This window comes from Octodon degus, unplaced genomic scaffold (genome assembly GCF_000260255.1).
Source record: "Octodon degus isolate 3935 unplaced genomic scaffold, OctDeg1.0 scaffold00063, whole genome shotgun sequence".
Classification (NCBI taxonomy): domain Eukaryota; kingdom Metazoa; phylum Chordata; class Mammalia; order Rodentia; family Octodontidae; genus Octodon; species Octodon degus.
Genome location: NW_004524639.1, coordinates 12,776,373 through 12,792,696, shown reverse-complemented (window position 1 = coordinate 12,792,696; position 16,324 = coordinate 12,776,373). Strand labels below are relative to the sequence as shown.

The 16,324-nt window shown below is 35.0% G+C and overlaps 1 pseudogene; it reads right to left on the bottom strand.

The window, feature by feature from the left end:
- Nucleotides 1-1,981: 1,981 nt before the first annotated feature.
- LOC101592945 lies at nt 1,982-8,724 on the bottom strand (annotated as a pseudogene).
- Nucleotides 8,725-16,324: the final 7,600 nt, after the last annotated feature.

Sequence of the window (16,324 nt, the reverse complement as noted above, 5' to 3'; positions counted from 1 at the left end):
ATATTAATATGGTATTACTTTCTATACTTTGTGGTTATACATTTCTCCTGGATGGTTAAGACAAAGTTAAAGTGAAATGTAACTTTTGTATCTGACGAGGTTAGTCATATCACCTCAGGATTTACCCTAGAACCACACACAGCACCTTTTAGACCTTTTATCAGTGTCAGCCATGTGGATGAGTCATGGCCATTGCTTGACCACTTTGCTCTCTGTAAAAGCCTGAGAGAATGTTTTCTCTCTATGTGAGTCTCCTTAGTCACACTATACATCATCGATCACTTTCTTATGTGGCCTCATAATCTCCTTGGTCAGAAAATTTCAGATACTATGGAGCTACAAGATGTCATAGCACAAGTTCTCTTATATCTTGCATCCTCACTAACCTTGAAGGACTAGGGCCAAAATATTGACTATCCTTGTAGCCTCTCTATTTCTCTAAGTTTTGCTCTGCAAACATTAAATGTTTAATAATCAGAAGAAAAACTTAATGATATTATTTCCCTGTAACAGATAGTTGACCTTAACATCACTGTCTGTCTGAATATCAAACACCTTAGACATTACACCGAGGATAGAAATGGAACTGCTGCTTTCCAACTACTGTGGATATTCTAAAATTCAAATTTCTATAGAATGTGAAAAAAATATTACACATTTTTACACAGAAATTTAGAAATCAAACCATATACAACATTGTAGCAGGACAGTCCTATGACATTTTTTTCTCTTCTCTTCTCTGCTTTTGTTATCCTTTTTTATTTTACAAAAATTTACTTTATAGAGAGTATAGCAATAACTGATATGACATTAGAAGCATTATGCATTTAGAAGACCAAAATGACAGGTATTTCAAGCATGGTTTTAGTATTACACATTTCTATCCTCAGTGTAATTGTTTAATTCATAGATATCAGCATATAGAGTGAGTCAGGTTGAAAATTCCACCCATTAACTGCCAATTTCAAAAACCTGATGGAGATACTTAGGACCACTGCCTTAACCATCTTGTTTATATAAATGTATGGTTTTGCTCCTACCTTATTTCCTAAATTATCTCCATTCTCTCTCTATGTTGTTTAATCCTTAAATTCTCAGTTTCCATTTAACTGTGTTATACCTTTCAATTTTTATTTCTACTTTTGAGTTCTTACAGTAGGGAGACAATATGACATTTATGCTTGTGGGTCTGGATTAGTTCACTTATGAGTGTATCTTCAAGTTGCATCCACTTATATATGAAGGGTTCGAGCTTATCATTCTTTATAGCTGAGTAATACTTCATTGTATAAAACGCCACCTCATTTTCATGCATTCCTGAGGTGATGGGCATTTTGGTTACTTCCAAGGTTTGGCTATCACAAATTGTAATGTTATAAACATAGGTGCACATATATCACTATGATATGATGTGTTCACTTCTTTTTCAAAAATTCACAGAAGGGCGATAGCTGGATTGAATGGGATTTCCTGTCCTAGTTTTTTCAGCACTCTCCACCCTGATTTCCATAATGGTTTCACCAATGTACATTCCCACCAGCAGTGGAGAAGGAAGCCCTTTTCCCCAGAGCCTCTCCAACGTTTGTTGATGGTTGATTTCTTTATGATAGCCATTCTTTCTGGGATGAGAAGGTATCTCAGTGTTGTTTGTTTGTTTCTTTTTTACATATAGGTTTATTTGATGAGTATTGTGATCCAGTGATTATTTAGCAGCAATTTTACCAAACTGTAAATACTTTTATTAACAGGCATTTTAAACAGATAATACTAATCTTATTTAAAAACCATGAAGGCCACACCAATGAATATATAGCTCGTGAATAACTTAAGTATTTCTCACTAAAAGGTAACACACAGCATACAATCCCTATCCTAAACAAAGAAGCTGGACTATGGATACATGATTGATGTACCTAAAATGACTTATGTACAGAACAAAATTAATGTTAATTATGTGAGCAGTACAGCTCGCCCATTCCCTTCATGCTTCACTTTCCCTGGAAACTGAGTTCTGAACTTCCTCTTCTAAAATTGGTACAGTAAAGCTATCCTTGGACATCAAATTACATTTCATCACAAGTTTAGTAAACCAATGACATAGCAATGTTTCATTTTCTTTATTTTATTTTATTGAGAAAAAATATCAATGTGACAGTTTCAAATGTGATTAATAGGATAGTTTCAATAATTAATACATTGTACATTGTCATCTTCTTAGTGGCTATCCTTAGTACAAGATGCAGACAGAATATCCTGTCCAAACACTATTAGTACAAATTTTTCTATTCATTGAATTAAAAGAAAGCAGCTGTATATCTATCCTAAGTATTCTGCATATACAGATACAAAATGGACCCTCCTTTTTTTTGGCAGAACTGGGGATTGAACTCAGGTCCTTACACTTGCCAGGCAAGTGCTTATTCTACTGAGCCATCTCTCAGGCCTCTGGTCCTCCATTTGTATCCTCTTTTTTTGTTTAGTCCTGTCAGAGATGGGTATTCCATTGGCATCTAAATACTATAGGTGCATGAATTCAACAAAACAATTCAACACAGTCCAGCAGTCCACAATTGTAGTAGGTTATCCACAGAAGTTGTTGACTTGAGCCTTTCACAGCTCAGCATATTGATATGGCTTTACTTTATACACCTCGTTTATATACTTTTCTGTTGGATGGTTAAGACCAAGATAAAGTAAGACCTATATAACAAGAAATGTAACTTTTGCATCTGATAAGGTCAGTCAAGTCCCCTCAGGATTTATCCTGTAACCCTGTACTGCAGTTTGTAGATCCTTTTTCGGTGTCAGCCATGTGGGTGAGAAATGTTTCATTTTCATATTCGTCAAATATCTGCTGGTGATGAAAATAAGCATGTGAAAATATTGGGTAAATCCTACAGCATACAAATCCTAGTTTTGCTACATATGATACTTTTATGCTAATCCTGCTGGGAAAGTGTTTTTTGCTGTTGAGCAGGCCAGCAGCACCATCAAGTATGTGGCTGGTATAGTTGATGGCAGGGTACTATTTTGGTTTTATGAGCAGCACAAAGAAAAATCCATTGTTCAGTTGTTGTCATCTGTGTACAGGTATCTGGATGGCATTCACTCTGAAGTTTAACAGCAAGTCCATTTAGCTCAAGGCAGAACTGCTTGAGGTGTTCATACTTCTACATACCTTCATCCTGGCCTTCAGGAGGTATGAGGAGTCTGTCTATATTGGAACAACTTGTCCTCATGTTCTGTTGGATATACTGCTGAACAGCAGGTGTACTGTCTATTTCTTCAAATGATTCATCAGGCCAATTATAGAAATTCTGTGTCTTGATGCCGGCCTGTTTGGCCTCAGCACTGCTGTACCTCTGCCGTGATCATAGTGCCCATCTCAGTGTTATTTTAATTTGCATTTCACAAATGGTTAATGATGTGGAGCACTTTTTCATGTATTTATTTGCGTCTTGTATTTCTTCCTCTGACAAGTGTGTGTTCATCTCAGATGCCGATTTGTGTATTGGGTCATTAAATTTGCGGGCTCTAATCTTTTTTAGTTCTTTATCAATTCCAGAGAGAAGGATTTTGTCTGATTGCTTAAGAGTCAACATCTTTTCCAAATTTGACAGTTGTCATTTCATTCTGTTGGTCATTTTGTTTGATGTGCAAAATTTCTCAATAAAAGAAATTCCCAGTTGTTGATTCTTTCAGGTGTTTCCTGTGCAGTTTGACTTTTTTCATGAACTGTCTGCCTATACTTCAAGATTTTCTCCTAATTTCTTTTCCAGGAGATTTAGTGATTCTGTTTTAATGTTTAGATCTTTAATCCACTCTGTCTTTAGTTTACTATCTGTTGATAGATCTGGATAAATTTTAGTTTTCAGTTTGTAGAGAGCCAGTTTTTCCAGGACCATTTGCTAAAGAGGCTATCTTTCTTCCAGTATGCATGTTTGGCCCCTTTGTCAAAGATAAGGTAGCTGAATGTGTTTGTAACTGTATCTGCATCTGATAATCTATTCCACTGATCCTCAGGTCTACCTTTTTGCCAATACCATGCTGATTTTATCACAGCAGCTTTGTACTATAATTTCAAGACAGGAATTGTAATGCCTCCTGCCTTGTCTTTATTACCCAGGATTGCCTTTGCTATTCTAGGTCTTTTCTGGTTCCAGATAAATTTTAGGAATGATTTCTCTATGTCTGTGAGATATGTTGGTGGTAGTCTGATAGGGATTGCATTAAATCTGTGTTAGAATTTTGGGAGTATGGCCATCTTCACAATGTTGGTTTTTCCTATACAGGAGCAGGGAATATCTTTCCATTTTCTGAAATCCTCTACCATCTCTTTTTACAGACTACTGTAATTTTAATTGAATAGATCTTCTACTTATTTAGTTAGATTAATTTCTAAGTATATCATTTTCCAAGGTGGCGTTGTAAAAGCATCATGGAAAATAGGTGACTAAAAATGAGAACTATAGACCAACCTCTCTCATGAACACAGAACAAAAAATCCTCAATAAAATCCTAGTGAATCAAATACAGCAAATCATTAAGAAGATTATACGCCAAGACCAGGTAGGATTCATCCCAGGGATGCAAGGATGGTTCAACATATGCAAATCTATAAATATAATACACTATATCAATAGAGCCAAATCCAAACCCACATGACCATCAGGGAGTTTTGATTTAGAGTTCCACACCAAGTCTGATGGAGGATGTTACTGCGAGTGTGGGGAACGTCCCACACACATGTTGAGCCTGGGTGTTGGTTGGAGTAGAATCTGGCAGGTGCAGAAGTTCCCAAACACTTACCAGGCCTAGGCACCCATTGCAGTAGAATCTGGGAGGCCTGAAGATCAAGAGTAATGAATTTGTTATAGTAACTTTTCAATAATTGTAATTTTCCTTTCTACATTAAATTACATATATTTCAAATATTGAGACTGTTCTCTAGTGATTTCCTACATATTCATTTTTAAATTTCCAACTGGATGGTAACTTCAAGAAAAAAATCAAAACAGGCAAAACAGAAAATACTCATTTTCTTTTTCTGCACATTACATCTAATATTGTGTCACAAATACTGAAAACACTTATGAAACTATTATTAAAGCTACAAAATGAGTAAGTTCTTGATAAATATAACAAAAAATAGCCATTTGGATTTTAGATGAATGAATATGTAAATTCTAATATTATAAAGCTTTTTAGAAAGAACAGTAACACCCTCTACTGCTATATCACCCAACTGTGAGACAAGAACTTTATGTAATTATTTTTGATGTACTGAGTACAGGGTCTGCAGGGTCTCACCATACAGATCACACTCACAGTGATCCTCCTGTTTTCAGTCTCCCCAGTGCTGACATTATAGGTGCACACCACCATGACCAGTCTCAATCGCCATCTCAACATGCCCTGGGTTGGGCGCAGCAAGACACACTAGGGATCAAACCCTAGTCCCTGCATCTGCCTAAGCAGGTGATTTAGTCTGCTGAGCTATCTGGCTGGCTGGAGACAAGAAGTTAAGATTGTTAACATTTTATTGTAGCCAAACCTATTCTATTGTTTAGCAATACCTGGTTTACCTTGAATTCTAGGTGCATGTCCTGCTAAAAAAGGTAAGACTGACTTTGTTTAATTATTTGTTTATTTATTTATTTATTTATTTATTTATTTATTTTAATGTATTTTGTTACTACAGAGTTTCACTACTCAACTTGGACTCCTAATGATCCTCCTGTTTTCAGTCGCCCCAGTGCTGGCATTACAGTCCTACACCACTACGCCTGGATTCTGTGGCCAGCTGAGCCTGCCACCTGGGTGGGACTGGTGTAGCATGTGTTGCCTGAGATGGAACCATGGTTGGTCACTGTGCCTGCCTAAGCTTCCCTAAGCAGTTATTTTAGTCTACTGAGCTATCATGCTCCCCATCCCTTTGTTTTTCTAGGGCCAATTATTTAGAAAGGCTACTACAATGAACTTTTGCAGGAAGTAAAAGAGATTCCATTAAACTACAGCTAAAAGAAATAAAAAATGGAGCTATATGGGTACAATACAAAAAAGGTTGGCTGTCCTGGATGAAAAAAATATTTATACAGTAGAATAATTCTTTGCTACAATGACTAATAACATTCTTGGTGAACAAGTTTGGGTGGAATGATCAGAAACTCTCTGAAGATTGGGTGAAGATAAGAATCTTAATAGGTTACTGAAAATGTTGAGACACTTCAAGTAGAAGTTTCCTGAACAAACCAATTTAGAAGACTTCTTTATGAAATTGTGTGATACAAAGGCAAACTTGAAAATTTAAGAGTTCATCATTGAGTTGAAAAAAGGATTTACAGAAACCCTACTCACTTTTGATCAAGAAGAGACTTTGTCAGTGGAAAGTTTCCATTTCCCAATGGCTATAGAAATGTAAAATCTGGTTTATATTGCTTTATGATACAAATACTTAATTACTAGTAGGGAAAAATTCTTATGTAAATCCAAATGATTGAATCATATAGGTTTTAAAGTTTGGTTGCCCTTAGAGTAACCACACATAACCTGCACAAATTTTGATTAAGCAAGAAGAGTATTTATTTTTTTGTCAATTTTGCAAGCCTATATCTGGTAATCTAAACAACTACTTTGAAGATAACAATACGTAGAGGCCAGGGAGACAGACAGCTCAGTAGAATATGTACTTGCCTGGCAAGTGCAAGATCCTGAGTTCAATCCCTGGTACAAAAAAAAAAAATCCAAAGGAAAAAAAGTCAATATGCAATGAAATAACCATTGTTGACTTCTCATCATCTTGTTTTGAAATTCTGCATCATTTTTAATGTTTTATTCTCTTTAAAATAGAAATAATTAATTACAAAATTAAAAAGAAGAAATCAATTCTTGCCTACAAAATCATGCTTAGCATAATTCTAAAATGCATCCCAGTAATCCTGATTCCTAATGTGCATATTCTGCCTAATTATATCTTCTGTCTAGTGAGATGATGTGTAAGTATTAAGTGATAGGAGTTGCTTTGATTGCTTACCTTAGATGCCAAATGTGATGTATTAGTCACAATCAATACATTACACAGACTCCATTGGAGCAGACATGAGTGAGATTCTGCTGTTGGCATAGAAGAAATAAGCTCTGACATTGTGAGAAGAGCATATGCTATGAGGATTTTAGATTAACTTCCATGTATTCAGACTGATTAACTAGTATGTATCAAGAAAATTGAGAACTAAAGCTACCACTATAAGAAACTGAAATTCTAAATGCTTTGAATGAGCTTGAAAAAGAAATCAAATCCTAAAAAGGATCAGATACTCAGCTAACAATATATTTAAAACTTATAAACCCAGAAGCAAAGAATCAAGTCTTATTTTATAAGAATTTGGCCCACAAAAAAAAAAGAAATAAAGCATAGGAATTGCTTAAATAATCAAGTTTATAGTAATTTCTTATATAAAAATAGACAGCTAATGCATAAATCATTAAAGTTCTGATGTGGCATATCTTAGTTTACCACGATTGATATAATGTTCTAAGTAGATACTTAAGGACCACACTTTTATAAATGCATAAAACACAATCTTTTCAGATAAAACAGTTTTCTGTGAATAAACATAGCTCACTCCATTTTAAAGTCTATTCCTCACATTTTTCCACTATAGTTAATAATATTGCATTTCATTGCACAATGACAATGTGATAAACAAAAAAATCTCTACATGGAGTATTCTGTTTTGAATAATTTTTACCAGTAAAACAAATGAATATTCTTGAAATATATGCTATATTGAATATTTTCACTATTACCTATTGAATGAAATTGGCATCACTATGTGTTCTTTCTGAGAGAATAGTGCTAGTGGTATTTTGATTTCTGGTGTTGATCTTAAATTTATGAAAAATAATCTATAATATTGTTGTTTCCCAAAAGGTAAATATATGACCTCACATTCAAATTATTCTGAAGCATCGAGCCTTTTACCAGAAACATTACTGAAATACAAATGAACCAAATATGTATCTACAGAGAAAGAAGACAAATTAGTTAAAATATTTAAACAACTACAACGTCAATATGTATAAGGAAAAATTTGTACTATAAAATAATATTCAACTGTATGCCAACATGAGGGAATAATCAATTGTGTTAATAAAATTGCCTCAGAGAAATCTTAATACTCTGATGATGTACCTAATTCACTTCTCACTGATTCCTGTGTATGCTAAGAGAAGAATCTGCTAACTTAAACAAGCCTTGTCCTCTTCTGTTTGGTAAAAATCCCAGTAAACATGTCACTTTAATTCTCATAATTTATTTCACAAGTGTTTTAGATATTCTAGAGAGTACATACTTACAGAAAAATACAGATATTTGTTTCACAGAGAAGGGTGGCAATATGTTGATGAGATGTAATAAAAATATGCAGGATGGAAATGGAGGTTCAGGAAAATAGAAAAGCAGACTTAATTTTTTTTTCTGTTTTTTGGGACAATTCCACTGCATTTCAAAATGTACTTTCTAAGGCTAGATTAATATTGTAACATAGAAATGAATACTAGAAATAAGTTTCAGTACTTCACAAAGCAAAGAGGTTGACTAGTATCCATGGATGGATTCACATTATCAGTAAACTTCATGAAATTGTGGGCAATTTTTTGCAGGAATGTGCATTTTTCTGGGAGATAGCCTATAGCTTTCATCAGATTCTCAAATAAGTTCATGACCCAAAAGATAAGAACCATAGGCATATACAAATGCTTCCTATATAAGCTGCTAAAGTAGTAACAGCAAAATTGTCCTTAAGCTTACTTTTGAAGCTACCCACATTACAGTAAGCCCATTATTTATCTGTTATAGGCCTGAATCTTAAATATTATTGGCTGCTATTTTCTATTTAACTACCTAAATTCCAGAAAAAAGCAGAGAATAAAAGTATTCAACAGCTTCTTTTCCAAGTTACAGAGTCTCAGACTTCAAAACAAATATCCAGTCAAGGATCAGTAAAATGGAAATTGCCAGTTTTTCTAAAATAACTACACTCTGCAACTAAACAGAAAAGACATTTACATGTATCATTACTGGAGAAAAATAAAATAAAATTTAACTTAATGATTTTGTCATTGGGGATGGAGCTACTGGTGATTAAAGCCAGAGCCTTTACATTAACTTACAGCCACATCCTTTTCAGCTCTTTTTAAAAATTTAGTTATAGAACCTTGGTAAAATAGTATATTGCCCAGGCTGGGCTCAAACTTTTTATCTTTCAGTGTTAGCCTCAGTTGCTTAGAACACTGAGTTTACAGGTACATGACATTAAACACTGAAATGATTTGATTTTTTTTAAATAATCAGTACTACAAAATCAAACCGGACTAGTAGCAAAGATATATTCATCAAAAATAAGAAATATCTGCTTTATTTAAAATCTTTTACCATTAGTGTAGCTTGGGCAGCCAAAGAGCTCAGTGGATTAAAGTGCCTGCTTAGGAAAATGCAGGGCCTTGGAGTTGGATCTGCAGGAATGCCATGCTGGCTCCGCCCCTGTGGTACACTAAGAGGACAATTGAGACTGGGTGTGGTGGTGTGTGCTTGTAAACCTAGCTCTTGGGAGGCTGAAAACAGGAGGACCACTACTGTCCAATCTACGCAGTGAGACCCTGTACACCCCTGTAACCCTATCCTAAATACAAAAAAGTTAGTGTAGCTCAATAAATAAACAGAAAACAGTATTTTAATTAAAATATTGCTATAAAAATTAACTCAAAATATATGATACACAAAGACACCCTAGAACCAGTTCATTTATTTGTAAAAGAGTATTCAGAATAATAGCTACTGAAATAAGATAAAAATTTATATATATTTTCTTTTATAAAATACTTCAAAGATTGGTATGTCATAGCTAGTTAGGTTGTCTAAAACATTTCAAGTACTTAGGACCTTTCTGATTGCCCCACTATTGTATATGTCTTTTATGACTAAATCATCTAGAGCTCAGGCTATTAGTCTTAAACTTAACAGGAAATAAGTTCTGAAGAACAATAGTTATTTGTGAACCCTGTTTAAAGATATTTCTGAAAACATGTGCAACCCAGAAATTTACATATTGAAATTTTAAAACACAGTACCATTCATACCATAGAAGCATTTAATTTATATCAAAGAAACAACTTATACCACAGTACCTCAGAATATGAACTTCTTTGAAATCAGAATTATGACAGGCATAATTAGATAAAGGGAGTTGATTCTAACTCAATATGATTAATGTTCTCATAAAAAGAGAAGATTTGGCTGCAGAAGCAGACCCACACATGGGTAAAATACAGCCATGAGTAAGCCAAGCAGTCTTGTGAGGAAAAGTATGGGGAAAGAGTGATCAAGACCAAAATATAGTCGCACTGGGACCAGGAAATGAGACATCTGGAAAGAAAATTTGAAGAGAAAATTTGAAGAGAAAAAAGTAGATTTCTGGGAATCTGAAGTGAGCTGTCAATAAAACTAGTCTGCAGAGAAGCTAGAGAAATAGAGTACAATATGCAGAAGAGAATGAAGTATTCTAAAAAACAACAACAACAACAACCAAACCAACAAAAAACAGTGCAAAGGGCCGGGGAGATAGCTCAGTAGTTTAAACGCATCCCTGGCAAGCGCAAGGGCCTGAGTTCAATCCCCGGTTCTGAAAAAAGAGAGAGAGAGAGAGAGAGAGAGAGAGAGAGAGAGAGAGAGAGAGAGAGAGAGAATGAAGTAATCTGGAAAATTATGTCAGTTCCTGGAGAAGAAGACTTGTCTCTGAAGAAACCAAGTAAGTATGGAGAGTTGGCAGCTCCACGGAGCAACAATGGACTCTCAGGAACAGTGGCCTAATTTAAAGCTAATTGTCATTATAAAGTTCAAAATCAGAATGGGGTTTCACTGCCAATATGACTGTTTCTACCTGGAAGGTAAGAATTGGAGATACAACCCAGTGCAGCACTCACCATATTTGAGTGGATTTAGTAAGGAGATATTTTAAAAATGGCTTAATTTTTGAAAACTGAGTTACAGAATAACTGAAGAACAATCTCATTTCAATGTTTCTAGTGTTATCATACCACAATCACTGGATGGGAGATGGAGAAGAGACAATCTCTAAAAGGGTAGATGTAGACTCCCAAAGAAGTTTAAACTTATTTAAAAATATGTCCCCAAGCTATATGGTGAGAATTCAGGCCCAGTATGTTTAGTTTTGAGATGCTGTGGGGCCCAAAAGTTCTGGCATTAAATCTAGGGGTTTCATTGAACCTCATTCTGCTGCCAACATACAACACAGAGAACAGTGATTTGAATTCTTTCTCACCTATCAAAGTAACCAAGAACATTCCTTGGCTCAGACAGTTTCTACAGGCTGGATGAAAGAAAAGAGGGGCTTGTTGCCCCAATGGGCAACATAAAAACCATCATGCCAAAAAATTTGGCTAAGAAAAACCTTGATTTACTTGTTTCCCAGACAACAAACCCTGAAAATAATTTTTGAGCTCATTCCTTTTTCTTAGTTCTTAATTCTATTTAGAATTAAAAAATAGAAAAATTCTGTTTTTCTTCCTTTTGTGTTACATTTATTTATTTGCATTAATTTTCTTTTATAATTTATCTTATGTTTTTCTCTTCCTTCTCATCATCTTCCATTGCTTACTTTTAAAGATTTTGTTTCTTTCGTTTTGCCATTTTCTTATCATTTCTGTTTTTACTAACTTTAAAGCTTTATTAAACTTTAGATTGTTAATTAAGACAATGCTTTAATTGCTGAAAAAATTTTGTTACTGGAGCTATAGTTTTTGCACTTAGTCGATATTAACAATATGTCAATATTTGCATTATGTTCGTGTTTATACTATAACAGTAGAGACATTTTGTATGGTTAAGGGTGATACATAATTGTTCTTATGGTAATGTCTAGGTTATGTTTAGTATTTTTGTTGTTGAATGAGTTGCTAGGTCATGGAAACTGAACTGCTAAATATCAATTGGTTTTCACTGTCAACAATTGGATTGTGTTTATTTCATTTACTATGTTAGTGTCCATTCTACAAGAACCAGGTAATTGGCCAATAGCCCTTCAATTTCCCCTCTAAAATTGTACAAGGGTGATTGGATATTGGAACTGAGGTGAATAGTTATAAAAATCTATGCTTAGAGTGCATTACTAAAAAGAAGATACTCAATAAAAGAGAACCCCATACTAACAAGAATTCTGAACAGTATAATTGATGCATAAAATTGAAGGAAAGAAAAATAAATACACGGCCACAGGAACAAAATGTCTCTAAAAGCTTAAAATACCTCAAGATGATCCTTGCATGGGGCACGAAGGGAGAAAAATTCAAGAGCCCAATAGAGGAATTATACAAAATATAAAATATGAAATAAATAACAGAGCATTATGGTGGTTAGTGAGTGCAAGGATTATATAAACAAACACTTAATAGATTTATTAAAATGATTATTGAATTTGCAGAAAACAATAATAAAAACTGAGTGAGATAACCAAAATAATTTTTTAAAAATCTTCAATGACCAGTGTTGCTTAGAAAGTGGGTGCAGTGGAAGTAGCCACTATGAGAAAAAAGGAAGCTGCTGGTGACTGGTTATTCAGAGATATCTTAATATCCACAAAAGAACATGGAGAATGGATTCAACAGCTGCTAGGTAAAGCAAAGAATACTCTCATATTAATTCAAATTAATGAAATATAAAAAGATAGCTCAAATGGCAAAAATCCTCTGTTTATAAAAATAACAAAACTATTCAAAAGGAGATATAATTTACTATATAGTTAAGTGAGGCACATAAAATCTCACTGATCCATGATTCAAAAAGAACTTCAAGACACATCATGTTCAAAACCCTGAAATTATGAAATTATGGATGGAATACTAAAAGACATTGGAAATACATGACAAATCACCTATAAATTATTATTTTTTATTTTAAGGAAGAGTTTACAGGGTTTTCACTAGATCAGACTCATAGTGATCTGCCCATTTACAGCCTCTCAAGACCTGGAATTACACGTGTGCCACCATGCCCAGTCTCAATTACCATCTCAGCGACCCCTGGGGGTGGGGCTGGCATGGCAAATAAATTAAATTCACTAGAATTATACCAGAGTTCTTGACACGAACTGTAAAGCAGAAAGAAGCTTAAAGTGTTTCAAGTCTTGTGAAAACAAAAACAATGAAAGACTTTTCAACCCAGATAGGTGTATCTTGCAAACCTATGTTGCAAAATTCATGAAGAAATAATTTCTTTCTCTGAAAAAAGCACAGTAAAAAATTGAAGACCAACAAAATAGCACTCAAACAGCTTCTCAAAAATTCCTAGACGAGACAACTAAGACAAGAATGGCAAAATGTCTAATAGAGTAAATGTACAATTCAGTATGCCCTCTTAAGCAGAGGGAAAAGAAACAGGAATAAATAGCACAAAAATAATACAACGAAAATACTTCAATATATTTTAGTATTAGCCCTCAGTATAAATGGGCTGATTCCTGCAATGAAAGACAAACTGGAAGAATGCATAAAAAACAATCCCAGAGAAATACTGTAGACAAGAAACATGGGTCATAGCAATCTCAATGGTATGCTATATACAAGAAATATGTATATCAAGCATCTACTTACATGTTCCCCAAAGCTTCATATGCTCACAGGTAAGGAGTTTGAAAAGTGTCTGACAAGGTTTTGTGGTATTGGATTAGTCCACTAATTAGCTTATCATTTCTGAATGTGAACATTGCGAAGGCCACCCTGGATGAGTGACACAACCCAAATGGATCATACCCTGGATCATATAAAAGGGAGATAATTGCTCCCTTCTGCATGCCATGCCATGAACTGATTCTCTTCTTTGATGGCCCCTCTGCCATGTCAACCTGTCTTGGAATCAGTTGACTATGGACTAAAACCTTAAATAACTGTGAATTAAAACAAACTTTTCCTCTTATAATTTGTGGTTATCAGGTGTTTCGTCTCAGCAATGAGAAAAATAATACAGATTTTAGTTGTATTTGAGCTGGGGTCTTCTGTGCACCTGTATCTGACCACATGGTGTAGGAGTTTATGCAACTGGGTTGTGGGAAAATTTTTGAAACTTATAGAGATACTGAGAGAAGACGGAGACCTAGAATGCTATAGGATGAATTTGATGTGAGATTCCATTCAGAGCTCAGAAAAGCAGAATGAAAATAGAAATGTAGCCAGGAAGCCAAAGCACTAGGTGTTTTAATTAATAACAAGGACTAAATTCAGTGTTGTCTTCTAGACCATGTGTGTTATGCTTTGGCAGAAAAATCATCTGAATTTTGTTCAGACCCAGTGACACTGTAAGAGACTGAGATTAAGGGGAGTGGATTAGTTAATCTCATTAAAAAAAACTCAGGCAGTCTTTTGGGAAGGATATGCAATGGCTACTATTGAGAATATATAGACAGCTCCACTTTGAGAATTCAGAGCAACTGGCTCAAGAATAATTTTAAATGTTTTGAGTTTGTAAAGGAAAATAAGTTATGTATATACTCACAAAAATATTGAAGATAATATTGAAGATACTACTAATTTTTATTAGTTTATTGGAATGAACAGTCAGTGCTTATGTTGGCTGATCAATTTTCCACCTCTGTATCTGGTATTCTGAACACTACTTTGAATGACAATATGCAATACAATAGCAATTGTTGAAATTCTATATCATTTTTACTGTCTCTTCAAAATAAGATGTTTGAATTTGGCCACAAAGGATGCTTAGGTAAAGGTATAGCATGAAAAGGTGGAGCCAATGGAGCAGAGAACTTGTTTTCTGAGAAGGAACAGGACAATAGCAAGATATGGCCTGAGGGCATCATAAGAACCAGCAAGATTCCACCTGCAGAAGTCTCAAAATTGCAAAAGTGAAAAACTTTGCTTTGGTAAGAGAGCCCCGGAGTACCATGTTCCAAAATGGATGTGGCTGAGGGAATTTGTTCCTCAAAATGATTTCGTAGTGCTCAGAATTCCTGACACTTGATGCCTACAGCCAAGGGAGAAAGAAGGCCAGCTACTGGTCCAGCCGTTGGCAAACCTTGGAATTTTCCATATGACAGTAGTTTTATTTACACTCAAAATGCAAGAGTTGTGATGTTTTATTTCCTATATTTCTTCTTCATACTTTTCTACTGGATGGTTAAGACCAAGGTAAAGCAGGACCTATGCAACAAGAGTTGTAGCATTTTGGTATGAGAAGGTCAGTGAAATGCCCTCAGGATTTATCCTGAGATCCTGTACCTCAGATTGTAGAACCTTTGTCAGTGCCACCATGTGGATGAGTCATGGCAATTGCTTGGCCAATGTGCTCTCTGTGAAAGCCTGAGAGAGTGTCTTCTCCCCATGTGACTCTCCTTAGGCACACTCTATGTCATTGATCACTTTCCTCTTTGGCCCCATAATCTTCTTGATCAGAAAATTTGGGACACTACCGAAGTACATGACATTACAGTACAAGTTCTCATATGTCCTGAGTCTTAATTGACCTTAGAAGGCTAGGGCCAAAATGTTGGCATTCCTTGTAGCCCTCCTTTTTCTCTAATTTTGGTCTGCAAACTTAGGTTGTTAACCATCCAGAAGACAAGCTTATTGTTATTATCAAATGATTTAGGCTATCAAGCTTAACCTCAGTATCTCACTGCATTTCAAACATCTTAGGCATAATAAGGAACAGGTATTTTTCATCAAGTATTGATATGTTGAACTTTAAGTCCCTACATAATATGATAAAAAACATTTAAAAATTGGATTATATTTTAAAAATAGGATAAAGAATTCTATACTTCTCATGTTTGCACATAAGTCCAAAAATCTCACCATATATACAACCTTGAAGCAGGACAGTCCCACAATATTCCTTTTCCTGTCTCTTGCTTTCATTCACCACTCTCTTCAAGAGTTGTGATGTTAGGAATGCTTCTAATGAGATTTCCAAAGAGGTCAGGAACTATGCCATTGAGAGGGCAGTGTATGAAGCTTTGAATGTGAAGCTGAATACACAGCACAGAACCCAGGAGCATGAAGAATTTAGGAACTTTTTCCATATGAGGAAAGCTGCAAAAAGTGAGCAATGCTGGCTCAAGGGAAAACTCGTGATATGCCCCGCAGTCACCCAGGCCATTTGCAATTCACTTCTTAATATAGACTTCATCAAGTGATGAACATGGAAATATGGAATTTGATGACTGCCCTGCTGGATTTCTTTTTTCTTTCTTTCTTTTTTTTTTGGCAGAACTGGGGATTGAACTCAGGCCCCTAC